Below are 10,718 nucleotides of genomic sequence, written 5' to 3'. Positions count from 1 at the left end.
TACCAAAATTGTTCTCAAAAGGAGAGGATGTCAATGTACAATGATCTTGTCCTACCGATTATTGCAGGTTCAACTTTGAATGAACGATTCAGGATTCAGTGAAAGATGAGGCCCCTGACTTTGCAGGTTTGCCAAAACATGCCTGGACAATACTTCAGCTGAGCATTCAGTACCAGCATGAAATGAAGGAAGATCAGTGTGGTGTAACTGTTTTGTTTACATCCAACCAAAAATGCAAGAAATCTACTCCAAAACTGATCACATATATAGCGTGCTATGTCTTGCTTCTCTGAGAGTCCTGGAACAGTGTTACAATGAGATTGGTGTTAATCTGTTACTCACCCTGCTGCACAATGGAATCCTTCTAGGAGCTGCTAAGGTTGCTCACCATTGTGGGTTTAAAGACTCCAAAGCTGATAGTAAGAGATTAGAGTACATCAATCTCCATGTGGATGACAAGTTCTCTGAATAAACTCAAGATTCATGGCCATCATGACAATCGTAAATCTATGCCAGATGGTTGCTGGATCAACTCTCATACTGGGCAGTACTCTTGATATGGTGTTTGGAATAGGAGTACCAGAGTGGTCAATTGCCTTAGTGGATGAGAGCTATCTGCTTAGACTAGACTGATGTTGGTTGTTAGAGGAAACAACCAGAAGAGATGGCAAAGATAATTTCTGCCTGCCTGAATTAGGCAAATTGTTGATGTTGATCATTTGTGGAACAGGTGCAGAGTCTAGGAGTCTGGCTAGATTCTAAGCTATCAAAAGATCAGGCAGCAACTACAACCAAATCAGATTTGTCCCCTCCCTACCCTGCCCATTATACGCAGCTAAAAAATTGAAACTGTTTCTATCAGATTTAGATTTTGCAGTTGTCTTCCGCACCTTTGCCACCTCCAGATTAGACTGCCCCAACGTGCTCTAGATGGGACTACATTTTAAATCTATCCAGAGACTGATGCTGGTGCAGGGCTCAGCAGCTAATTTAGAGATCTTCCCATGAGCTCATTATACTCATGGTTTTGGATCTACACTGGCTACTTGTTAAATAATAGGTAGAATTTAAAATGTTGATTTTAACCTGGAAAGCCCTACTTAACCTAGATGCCACTTACAGGAGAGACCATCTCTCTCCCTGTACTATACTGTCAAAATTGTATCAGTGGGGGCACCTGAGCTACAGCCCCACTACTGTAAAAGAGAGGGGGCTGCTGACAGGGTGTTAACCAGGAGGCCCCCTTAGTTTTGGAACTCCCTTCCCTCCCCTGAATGTCTGAAATAGTCAGAATGTATTGAAGTTCAGGGCATACTGCAAGGGCCATGTTATTTTCTCTAGCTGCAAAGGACTAGTAAGGCTTTGGCCAGATAGCTTAAGCATGTTTTTTGCTGCAGTTTTATTGTTGGTTGTTGTGACTATCACCATTAACGGCTCAAGGCTGATTACTGGAAGAATCTCTTTCACAATTGTACATTTAAGGATCATCAAAAAACACCTAGAGCAATGGACAAGTACTCCTTTTAATTGGCAAATAAAATAAACAAACACATAAAACTACAGTGAGAGAATGAATAAAAGCATCCTCCTTCAAACACTGACCGCCTTGGGAAAAATAGGGAAAGCATAAGGATATAAGCACATAAGAGGCCAACAACAGTTATGTAAAAGTAATACAAAAGAAATTCGAAAAAAAAGATGTAAGATATTTAAAATTGACCTGTGAGGGTAACGGATTGGAATAGAAGACAAGGCGGAACAAGTTCCACATCTTAGGGCCCACCACAGCAAAGGCACAATCAGCATTTGACATAGGATATACACCGTTCAGGATTTAGCTCAAGTAGGCAATATTAAAGGTGTAATTCAGAAGCTAAGCACCAGTGGGTTGCAACAAAAAAGCAGAAACATGATGGAGCACCTGCTGTTGAGTAGAATTGTAGCAGGAAAGACATTAAATAAAAGGGAGGCAACATCAGTAGATAATGGGAGTCAAAAGAAATCCTGTGTTCATTTCGGACTCTCCCACTGATTCATTGAGAGATTGTGGGTACATCACTTAGGTCCAAGTTTTATTAGTGACCTCTATTTTTGGGTGTCCAACTGCAAACACCTAAGCCCTCATTTCCAAGTTATCTAGGTACTTATGATTCCCTCTATTAACACAGTATCTTTTCAGAGGTGCTGAGCACCAGCTGCTCACAATTGGAGTTCAACTCTTCTGAAAATCAGGACCAATGTGCCTGAAGTTGTGCAGCCAGAAATGGGACCATTCAAAATTAAAGGCCACTTTGGAAAATTTGGCTCACAATCACTCTGACCTCAGTTTCACCACCTGTTAAAAGAGAACAATATCACTTACCTACCTTTAAGTCATTTTGGTATTTTTGAATAAATGCAAAGTAGTAATTGCTGTAGTATACTTCCACTGCTAAATTATTTTGGATCCTATTCTCTCCTAAACGAGAATAATCCTGAGGAAAATAGAAACTGCATCTTTTTACTTGAGAGCTTCCCTTCTAATTCTTTCATCTGGGACACAGGGTTTACCCTGGCCCTTGCTCCAGAAGTGCCAGGGGATTTGGCCCATAAATTTCAGAGGTCTTCAATGGATCTTAAGGGTTTCATTAAAAGCCAGAACCCTCTAGGCCAGGGGTCCCCGCCATTGCGCCCGCCGGGGCGTCTAAGTGCGCCCGCGTACTGGCCGTCAGACGAGCATTCGCCGAAATGCCACCAAGAAGCCGCTGATTTTCGGTGTCATTTCAGCGGCGACGCCTCTCGATGACGCTGCTTGCCTGCGGTATTTCGATGGCGACGCCTATTGACGCCACTTGTCGGCGGCATTTCGGCGGATGCTTGTCCACCGCCACGGTCCTCCGTGGCTCGTCGTCTGGCACCCGCCAGACGAAAAAGGTTGGGGACCACTGCTCTAGGCTGAGGCCCAGTGCACACGCACATGAACCATCTAGTCACATGTAAAGTCCCATTGACTTCAAGTACTACTCAACATGAATAAGGGTTGCAACGTTGGGCTCTATATAATTAAACAAACACTGGCAGACAAAAGAAACTGTACTTTTCTGACCCGATCCCTACACTTTATTCTGGCCCAGTCCTTGTTCAGGCAAAAAAAAAAAAAATTTAAGAAATTTTTTCCTGTAAAAAAGTATGCAAGATTGGGCCATTGTTTTGAGCCAAGTATGATAACTAGCTCACAATGAGCCACACACCTCTTATCTTTTTCAGCTTTTATAGCAGAGAATCATTGTGTAATCCCTGTAAATGGAGATGTGAAGCTACAGGACAGTCTATGTTTCAGGATAGCACTAACTTGAAAAATACTGCAGTAGGGTCCAATCTGTTCCACATGCATGATATGGAACCTGCATTTAAGATAGTGGCATGGAGGATTGGGTCCTATTTATTTATAAATAAATGCCTTGACATTGTCTTATATATCTTCATTATTTAACAAAAGGTTAGATATTCAAAACACAATCTTTAGTTGAGACCAAATATATGACTACTTCGCACTTATCAAGTCTATCAACCAAGGATCTCAAAGTGCTTTACAAATGAGACAATTATCTAACCTTCACAATACACCTATAAAGCAGATGAATATTCTAACTATTTTACAGAAGGAGAAACTGTAGCAGAGAAGTTTAGGGGCAAACACTCAAAAGTTGCCTCTAGTTTTGCATGCCTACATTTTTGGATGCTCAGTTTTAGACACCTAAGACCAAATTTTCAGAGGAGCTGCGCACTCACTCCAGTTGAAGTGGGAACTGCAGGAGCTCAGTATCTGAAAATCAGTCCCCAGGTATCACAAGTTGGGCACTCAAAATTAGCAGAGATAATTAAAAATTTGGGAATTAACCAACTTAATCACACAGCGAGTCAGTGCCAGGAACAGAAACACATCTTGTGTCTTCCAGACCTTTGCTAAGCCCCAGATCTGTGCTAACTCCCTTCCTGCAAACATGAAGTTTCACCTCTAAAACATTTTGAAAGAGATTTGAGCATGTGAAACACAGGTTTACAACAAAAGTGGAATTTCAGTCTTAATATAATGTTTGCCACTTAAAACTCTATAATAAAATGGAAGATACTAGATTATTTATATTTATAAAGGGTTTCAACAGTGGTACAAATTTTTAAAATTTCATAACACTAAATGTACAGTTAAAGTCTGATTTCAAAAATTAACTGAATTTAAGTGCTAAATAACAAGAACTAAAAGCTTAATCCATAGAATGCTAAATCTCTAGTCTACCATTATTCACTACAGCATGGGAGGTAGTAATGCAATCTTTCCCATATTGCCCTGCTGATGCTCCTTGACAAGAAAAAACACTTCTAGGGCTAAAAGCGTAGAGCAGTCTTGATTCCAATTCAATCCTTGGCTTCTTCAATGATATCAGCATGTTGCCAGGTAATATTGTGATGATGGTTTTCACCACTAGAAACTAGGCTGAATTTCATGTATTCCATACAGAAACCAATAGTAAATTGGTAACTACTTTCAGTCATTACTGAGGCCAGATTAAACCAAGGACCCACATGTGAAAGACTTCATAACCCATTACCACTCATCTAATTTTATCTAGCAATTTAGGCTTTTAATGGCTTATCTACAGTACCTGAGAGAGCTTTCACTGTTGCACTGGAGAATCTAAGCCACTCTGTTCCCTATGCATAATAAAAATCAGAATGAAAAGCAGCAAGATCCAGACTTGAAATCAATGGAACTACTTATGTAATGGGAATAGACAGTAGACAGTTTTCAGATTCACTCTTTTAGGGTTTTTTTCAAATTTCCAATATATATTAGAAGGGAGTTGCCCATATTACAGACTAATGACCTGCAACATTTTAAATTCAACTCCATTTAATTCAGTTAAGTTCCACCTGTTTATATCAGAAAAAAATTTGGTCCTCAGTATTTAGTTTTAATTTTAAATCCTTTTACATTAGAAATATAAACAGAAGCCCTAAAACATTAAAAGCAGCACAAATAGGTATCCTATGTCAAATCCTAGTGTCACATTCTAGTTGATTGAAAAAGCAGCGTACATTAAAGTCACCTTCACCAAAAAGAATTACTGGAGCGCAGGGCTTCTCAGGAGAAAATACAAAAAGTAATGTGGAAAAGGCTAGGGCATATTCCTCTTCATTACATTGTCTCTGCAGAGCCAAAACATAAGAATCACATGCCTGGCCATGCAGACACAGAAACAGAAACTTGATTAGTAAGAACAAGTGGGGATGGACTTATCCCTCAAGCGTACATTACACAGACAAAGATATACATATCCAAAAGGAAGAGAACAAAGTGGGAAAAATCAGGGTGTCAACAGGACCAATAGAAGGGTTTGAAGTCTCTATCCCTTGAGGAATAAAGAAAAAAAAGTGCTTCCAGGGGGAGACCTATACCAAGTTTCAGCTCACAGTGAATTATAATGAATTTAAAAATTCTGGAAACAGGTATTAATAATGGAAATGTTAACACAATATCCTAATTATACATATGCTGGCAGGAACTGTCTTTATAATTGCTTCTATCATGTGATCACTTTGGCTTTTTGAGAAGATTTAATAAATTATATTTACAAAACAAAATATGAAACTGCATTAAAATAGAATAGAATTTTAGTTTTATATAGAGCTTTTCACATGCAAAGTATCCAAAAGTGCTTTCAATAATGTGTTATGTACTAGGGGGCTGATTCTCATTTTCAGTAAGGCCCTTTTAAAGTATGTAAAGTGTGCAGTGTAAGAAGGTCTTAAAGTGAGTTTAAATATAATTCATATGCTCACTTTAAGACCCCATCAGAGTTCCAGAGCTGTGTAAAAGGGCCTTAGTGTAAACTGGAATCAGACCCTTGTAGTGCAATGGTTGTGTAGACCAATGCAGCATCCATTATGCAGCCATCAGCAATTCACACACTGTCATGCCCCAACCCGAGACTCAGAACAATGCAGGACTCCTATGCCCACACAGAGCCACATTATCCGTGTTCCTTGGTGGGGCAGCTTTGGGTCTTCGATAAAACAATCCTATTTGACAGACAGATACTGTTGGACAGATTTATAGAGTTATTCCCTACAGTTTTTAAGTAGTGACAAAAGTGCAATGCAATCTTTAATTTTCACCTGAACAGTACTATATGGCATAGTAATAGTGGCAAATTATGAACCCAACTTCTTACATGGAACTTGAACCCAGGACCTAATTCTCCCTTCAAATAAAGGGATGCAACTTCCACTGATTTCAGTAGTAGTTGTACCAGGGTAACTGAAGAGAGAATTGGGCCCTGCAGCTGGGAGAGAGCCTCCAAGCCCAGGTAGACAGACTCACACCAGCAGGACTTGAGTTAGTATGCTAAAAATAGCAGTGTGGACGTTGTTGGTCAGGCTGCAGCTCAGACTCTCAAGCCCACCCGACCCCCTAGCCTTGAGAGCCCAAGCCTCAATGTCCACACTGCTATTTTTAGCATGCTAGCTCAAGCCCCCAAGTCTGTCTTCCCGAGGCTGGGAGGCTTATTCCCAGCTGCAGTGTAGACATACCCATAATGACTTTCTTATCCAAAAGCAAGAGCGTTACCTTAAGGTTAATTTTTAAGAACATATTTCCCTAAAAAATGTAACCTCGATTAATTGTTATCCAAATTAATGTGCACAAAGGACGTAGTCTAATATTTTTGTACTAGTGGAATCAACATTCTAATGTATTTCTCTGTTCACTAGTTCTTTCTTCAAGAGGCCGTGAATCAATACATCAAAAAAAACAAATCAAAGCATTTCAAATGTAGATAACGGTCTATATCTGTAACAATGTGATAAAGACTAAGCAGGGCCTGGGAGCACGTTTAAAACAAGTGACATTTAAGAGCTCCATAGGGCTGGTGCATGCTCAGTACAGATGAAGGTCTGTCTAAAGCACCGACAGCTTTGTGGTTAACAGAATGTTCAAAGACTTCAGCAGCATCTAAAAAGCTCTGCTATTTGCACATGCTCAGTAATTTCAGAAGCTTAGAACTAAACCAAGTCAGGATGGATTGTCAAAAAGAGACAACAAAAGGCATCTTCCTAACCACAGGCCCATCCACCTGCCAAATTTCAAGTTCCCCACTCAAAAGCATGAAGCCGCTAGAACTCTTCAAAGAAACAGTTACCAAAAAATAAGATTAGAGAAAAATAGGTAGTTTTGCCAACCATGGTCTCAGAAACAGATAAACTGTTTTTGCTGAAAATTCCCCCCAAAATTCAGTCCGAGGCAAAGAACAAGCATGGAAAATTTCAACTCAAATGGTTAAAGTCTGGCAATGTTATAAACAGAAAGCAGGGGCTTAAAATAGAAAGTGCAACCTTAATTAGAGGTGTCACAGACAGGTCTGAATAATGGGAAAACTTTGAGTTTCTCGGTGCTCCTACAAAAGATACTGTATTAATAATTATTTACTGAAATCTGAAATTCTAAATGAGGAAAGGAAAGTTGTAACTTCTAGATGAGAAAATTGAAGGAAAGGATTTTGTTGCTCCTTTCTCTGTAATCTTTCATTACTAGTATACAGTGTCACCCTCTGATATCCATGTAACTCACTGGTACAAAAGTACTTTGGTTAGCCTCTTAACACCATAGATCATTTGTGTGGCTTAACAGCGCCAAAAAAATTCCATTCTCTATGTGAATCTCATACTCACAAATACAGTTGGCTCTTGCTACTTTGTACCATCAGTAAACTGCAGGAAGCTCCCCTGATAAGATTATCAAGTTTTATGAGTAAACAATAAAAAATTATATTGCATCACAAGCAGTACTTATTTAATGTATTTTGACAAATGTAATTTAGTGTCTGGTTATTTCTGACATTTCCTCTAGCACAAAACAATTGATTGTACACAATTTTGTAAAGGTAATGAAGTATTCGTCACTTGAGACTTCAATACAGCACTCTCAAAAGCTCTCTCCTGAGATGCTGAGAAATGGGACGAAACTGTTTTTTGTCAAAGTTATCGTGTTCATAGATAAGTGCTTTTATCATTGTACACTTGCATTATTTGTGTTGCCTACATCAGTGAGAGCATAAGGTAGGAAACTCTGCCTGTCATGTGACACATAACATACATCTACCTCTTATTTTTAATAACAGAAACAAGAAAAAATAACAATGTTGAAGGAAAATTTTATTTATTTTTACACTAAGCTCATTGCACTGAATTAATGTCTGATGTAACTCCACAGCAGTTACACCAGGGATGGATTTGTTTCTGCTGTTAATTGGCATAAGTGTCTCTCTAGGACATCTTGATGTATTTCAGTTAACTTGCGTTTTATACTGACATAATTCCTACAAAACAGAGGGGAAATGAGAGGCTTTCAGAATTTCTTTCTAGTTTTCATGATTCAGCACTCTCCTTTTCCAAAGCCTAAGAGATATTTCTTATAAGATTCAAAAACTCTTATGTTCTTCCTTTACAAGCAGAATTCTGGACCCATTAACTTTGCAGTGTTGAGATAGCTAAGTGCTGGAATGCATTAAACACTACATTACCCTTCCATATTCCATCTGAATAGACTATTACCTCTGGTATGCTGGAAATCAATTACAAGAAAGCAATGTGACTCCACTGCAATTACTGTGTTACTTTCGCCTCATGCTTACAAACCTGCTGTGAAGTACTTATCTTACTAGACAAACATTCATCCTTCAATTTTTAAATCATAACATCAAAGTTATTCCACCAATACCCCCTCTCCATTGCAATGCAGAACCCTTAAAAACTTAAACTTTTGCAAAACAAGAAAGAAGGGCATTTCACTGCCTTCCTTCTTTACTGCCTCTTCCTCCATGGTCCAAAATGGACTGTCTTTACTACCTGCAAGGTCCCATACAAATACTCCCTAGAAGCTAATACTGTAATTTTACTTTTGACACAAAAATCAAACCCAGTCTCTCCAATAAACAAAATACTATAGCTTACAAAGAAGTCAGTCAGATTCAATGCCCACTCCTAACTGTAACAGGCAATCAGTTATAGCAGATAAAAAACAGATATTGTCCAAATAAAAGATATCAAACCCAGACCACTTTCTCTGACTATTTCACATTTTCATTTTAATGGATTGTTTCTAAGGTTGTTGGGGAGGATTTGATAATTGTTTATTTTATGCATTTTCTACATGCAAAGAGGAAGATGGCAAACGGTAAATTGAACAGGCGTTAAGATTTATTTTTTATAAAGCAATCTTCCTCATACTATATAAACTTCCTTTGTGTTATAGAACATTAGTTTAATCAAAAAAATATATGTTCTGCTGAGAATTGCCAACTCACAGCGACAGCTGACTATATTTCTACTGTGAAGCCAGCAGGCTTACTTTATTTCTGTAGCTTCAGCAGCAAACATACTTTAAAAATATGCCTTGACTGTAAAATAAATTTAAGAAACAGAGTAAAAAGAATAACAGAGTGAGAGAAATCCTTGGTAGGTCTATATTTTTCCAACAGCTTCTTACCTCTAAACACATTAGGACCCACGTGCACACCCTTCACCTGTACCCTTCCCTTTTGAATAAAACAGACAATCAAGAAGTCAGATGCACAATCATGAAAAACACAACTGCAATGGTGCAGTCAAACTGAGCATTTGCACATATGAATGGCTACTTAGATCCTTGTTTATTTGTGCATCCAAATACTCCATTTGAAAATTTGACTTTTTGAAAAAGTCACTTGATTCCCTAGGAATATTTCTGAGGAGCATGTGCACTACAATCAGCCAGCACCACATATCTGCACCAAATGAAATTTAGTACAGGAAGTACTACCAATGTTTGTCTTATCTATACCACTTTGATACTGGAGCCTCCTTAAGACCTAGATATCCAGTGTACTCGGTCTTAACTTTGACAGTACTTTTAATACCTGTCCATTTATTTTGTAAGTTCCTTCAGGGGCACAGCCCAGGTCTTCCTCTTTGTAGTCTACAGGGCCAAGACATTCATAATACATAGAAATTCACAATAAAAATAACATAATTCAGTGGGCAGCCATCACTCGCTTAGGCCAGACTTTATTTTGAACGTCAGATACATTCTAGTCACGACAACGCCTCAGACCGCAAATTATTGACAAGTCACGGAAGGAAGAAAACAGGAAGCGGGAAGAAAACCTCCCTGCAGCCCATCTTCAAAGCGAACTGACAGGCGAACGGAAGAGGCTCTGTGGAGGGGGCAGCCCGCAGCGTGGCAGGGGAGACAGTGTCAGGGTTATTTCGGCTCTGGCCCCTTATAGCTCCTGGGGTTGGGTTACCCCGGCCCACGCCTGACGCGCAGCCCCAGCCTCTCTAGGGACGCGTCCCAGGCCCACTGTCCTGCGGCTGCTCTCAGCAGGCTCCCTACCCGGGGGGGTGGCGCTGCTGCAGCGGGGCAGGAAGGCCCCGGCTTGGGACCGCAGCACCTAGCGGGAAGGGACCAGCCAGAGGGGGGAGCCGAAGCTCCGTCACCCCCGCGGGGTCTCGCCTGGCGCGGCCGAGGCTGCCCCCCTGCCGGGGCCCGCCGCGAGCAGGCGGCTCCTGGGCGGAGGAGCAGGGCCACGCCGCGCTGCCGGCGAGGAGCGCGCGCACCTGCTGCTACTGGTCGCGCGGCCTCCGCCTCCGCCAGGCTCAGCAGGGGACCGGCCCCGCGCGCGCGGGTGAGTGGGGGAGGGGGT

At 40.5% G+C, this 10,718-nt stretch overlaps 1 protein-coding gene across 1 annotated transcript in view; it reads right to left on the bottom strand.

The window, feature by feature from the left end:
* BICRAL (BRD4 interacting chromatin remodeling complex associated protein like) overlaps window positions 1–10,718 on the bottom strand; it is a 64,403-nt gene that overhangs the window by 53,585 nt on the left and 100 nt on the right. The gene's annotated exons all lie outside the window — the stretch shown is intronic.

This window comes from Terrapene carolina, unplaced genomic scaffold (genome assembly GCF_002925995.2).
Source record: "Terrapene carolina triunguis isolate 2854851 unplaced genomic scaffold, T_m_triunguis-2.0 Scaffold120, whole genome shotgun sequence".
Classification (NCBI taxonomy): domain Eukaryota; kingdom Metazoa; phylum Chordata; order Testudines; family Emydidae; genus Terrapene; species Terrapene triunguis.
Note: the sequence above shows the minus strand (reverse complement) of the source record. Positions and strands in the feature narration are given on the sequence as shown.